Source organism: Camelus ferus, chromosome 24, assembly GCF_009834535.1.
Source record: "Camelus ferus isolate YT-003-E chromosome 24, BCGSAC_Cfer_1.0, whole genome shotgun sequence".
NCBI lineage: Eukaryota > Metazoa > Chordata > Mammalia > Artiodactyla > Camelidae > Camelus > Camelus ferus.
In genome coordinates, this window is record NC_045719.1 from 22,415,845 (window position 1) to 22,419,400 (window position 3,556).

The following is a 3,556-nucleotide window of genomic DNA, read 5'->3' on the forward strand; positions in this document are numbered from 1 at the left end:
TTGCATTTGAAATTCTCCAACTAGGGAATCTAAAGTAGCAATTTAGTTATATTTTTATTCAGTCAATCTCCCTCACTTGCCCACACATGCCGTTCCCGAGGCTATGAGTCTTTATTAAGGTTATAAAATGCTTCGACCTTCATAAAAGGCACAGTGACTTCCCGTGAGGTCCAAAGCATTAATGATGAGATGAAATGCAAAATCATTATCTGAAGGCAGCATCTCTCTTTCCACAGAAGCTATTCAAATGATCCAATTGAAAGGCAAACCCATCCAAAAGCTAATAAAAAATTCTCCCTGGCGGTTGAAATATTGGACAAATTGCTTTTCAGCCTATGACAGGATGTTAACTGGGTGACAGCCAAATGATGCTGCTGGTTTACTATACTCCACCTCTGTAAGATGGGTAATTGATGGTCTTTGGGTCCAGAGGTCAAAAGTTGTTGGTGAATGTGCAGTGAGAAACTTTACTGTGCAAATGGACCAGTGGTGAGTGTGTATTACTTGCCATCGTCTCAGCACCAAACACTTTAAGAGTGACGCCATGCTTCCTTCAAGGTTAGTGTTGCATTTGCATTCAGCTGTTCATGATAACTCGTAAGTGCATCAGTGGAAAATTGAATGCTGACAACATGAGAAAATGTCACTTATGTGAAAACCAGTTTATAAAGACAGGATCTTGCCTTTTCTTCCAAAACAAAGCAGTGTGCAGCAAGGGATGTAATGTCCGTAGGTGATGGTGGTGACAAATGTGTTGCCAGCAAAACCAATCTCTTTAGTTCATCATAGATCTGAAGTCTATAATAAAAACAGGCTCAAGCACGTGACAGTTGGAAAGTCCATCTTTACCTTACCTTCATGTATATAAGCTTACTCTGTCTTTTTGCATAATGGATGAATAATTCTTCATGAGTACATCAAAGTCCAAATTCCTTAATGTCAATTAGTATATTTATAATGAGACAGGTGTTCTTGGGCTCCTATTGCATAACGTGATGACAATATATACTATCAGAAAGACAAAAACAAATATTAAAAGGGATCTAAAAACACCTGATTCATGAGTCCACAGAGGCCACCCGTATATAAAGATGAAAGTGTAGGTTGATAATCATTTTCAGTGTTTCATAAAACTTGCTGGAATTTATACATTTACTGGTTTATATAAGGATGAACATTATCTTTTGACTGGTTTAATACCAATTCAGGGCACACAAAATATTTTATCTATGTTCTCAATGGTATTCAGAAGCTCTGGTGGTCTGTAAAGTAACGTATGGAAAATACATAGAATCTGACTTTCCTGATCAGGCTAGAGAACTAAACTTAACCCTTAATGACTATGTGGTTCTTGATGCTGTTGAAGTAATTTCTCATACAAACCAGGCATTAAAGCATAAGAAACAGAACTGGTGCTCGCTTGAGCAGCACACAGGAAAAAAATTGGAACAATACAGAGAAGATCATCATGACCTTTGAGCAAGGGTGACACAAAATTTGTAGAGTGTTCCATATTTTAAAAAGGAAAGGCTATTCCAACACATGGACTATTTTTGTACTAGAATTTGCTAGCTTATAATGTGGAATTTTCCTTTTGAACAGTATTCAAAATTTCCTCATAAATTACTTAGACATTGGTCACTTGTAGGAGTTTTAAACTCTAATAATTATGACAGCTACACTGAAAAATAATTGTACTGTAATTAACTTATTTTCATTTGGTTTTAAAATTTTAACGATTGCAAAACTAAACTGTTTTGGAGGAAATGAGGTGGGGGGTGGGCAATTCTTTTGTAAGTGTAAAATAAATAAATATGTATTGAATACCAAAAAAAAAGAAAGCCAAAATAAATGACAACAACAAAAACCCCAAAACCAGCACTGGACTGAGAATCAGGAGACGCAGCTTCTGGTTATGACTCAGTCAATTTCTGAGACAATTTAAAAAATGCTACTGTTCACTTAGGTTTTTAATTTCTAATCATCCCAGATAATTTCGAAGACCATTCCTAGGTTTGACAGTCCATGGCGAAGCTACATTCTTGGTTGCTGAATGTGCTTATTGTTCACAAGAAGGATATTTAGGACATCATGACCCTGCAGCTATCGTGTTGGGACTTCGGGCCTATTGAATGTAGGAAGTCTGCTTCCTAAAGACTCAGCAATCTGTTTCCTCACTTTTGGGGAGTAAGTATTTTTGTGCAAGTGAAGCAATTTCTAAAAAGGAGTTCAAGGGGGATTTGCCTTAACACTTGTTACACTAAGTGTCCCATAAAGACCCAAGAATAGAGTTAACCACAGACGGTGAAACATTTGAGTGATGCCTTCTAGCTATGCCCTGTAGGGAGGGTTTGAACTCTGGTTTCTTATGGAAGAGAGGAGCAGGTACGGTCACTGAAGAGCTGCTGGGGTCGAGAGGTTCTTGTCTTGTCACAGAAAAGAATTCAGAGACAAGACGCGGAGGTTAAGAAAGCAAAACAAAGGTTTATTAAGGGATAGACAGTACATTCTCAAGGAAGGAGCGGACAGACCCAGGTGGGTAGCTGCCCCGAGTTTCCTTGGCAAGCTCGTTGTATGATTGTAAAGATGAACGGGCAGAATATTCATTGGTGGGGAGGGGTTTGGGGTCATCTTTCCTGATCTTCATCCCAGTTCCACTTTCCCGGGTGGGGAGGAGGGATTTTTCATCCTTATTTAGTCTTGATCAGGAAGTTGGATGAGGTCATAATGAACAGAAGGTTGCATTCGGATCAGGGTATCATAAGCAAAAGTTTACATTTGGACAGAGGTCACAATGATCGAAAGGTTACATTCAGATGGTGACGATTCCTGTCCTGTCCCACATGCCTACCTGCCTCCAGGACACTTGTCAACCCAGAGGTATGATTTTTTATTAGTCTAGAGGATCCTGTTTTTCTTGGCCTGTCTGAAGACCCCTGTTGTTACAAGATGTATGGTTTTCTGCCATTTGTCCATGTCCCCCTTTCTCTGCTCACAACTACCTACCTTCCCTGCTCTAACAGAACCAGTGGTGCTTAAGTCTATGCCCCTCACTGTTTCATAGAATAACAGGGAAAAACCAGAAAGACAATCAAAACTACACATGAATGACACACTCAATGTACTTAAAGATAGAGTATCGCTTCATTTAAATGTAACTGTAGCCAAAACAGAAATAACAAAAAATAAGAAAAAAAATCACAAAATGATTTCTTTTGTTCCTGTTATGTCACAAGTCTGAGGACACGCAAAAGCAGTCTAAGAAAAAGTGCAGGGAAGAAAGAAGAAGGGAGGTGGTGACAAGACTAAAATTGAGCCAAAAACACTGCTAGAAAAATTATAGCCATTCTAAGTCAGAAAATCCTAACCATGTGTGCCTTGGTAGATCAGAGCATGAATGGTAGAGAAGGAATTTACAAGTATGTACTATTTGAAATGACAGCCCTGCACAACTTCTGCAGGGAAAAAAAAAAAAAAAAGGACAAAAATGGGGGAGAAGGAAATTTGGTGTTTAGGTGAAAAGAGAAAAAGCAAAAAAGAAAAATACCAGTTCTTT

At 38.5% G+C, this 3,556-nt stretch overlaps 1 non-coding gene across 1 annotated transcript; it reads left to right on the forward strand.

The window, feature by feature from the left end:
• Positions 1-1,412: 1,412 nt before the first annotated feature.
• Positions 1,413-1,519, forward strand: LOC116659687. The gene has a single exon (XR_004315056.1). It is a non-coding gene; the product is annotated as a U6 spliceosomal RNA (small nuclear RNA).
• Positions 1,520-3,556: the final 2,037 nt, after the last annotated feature.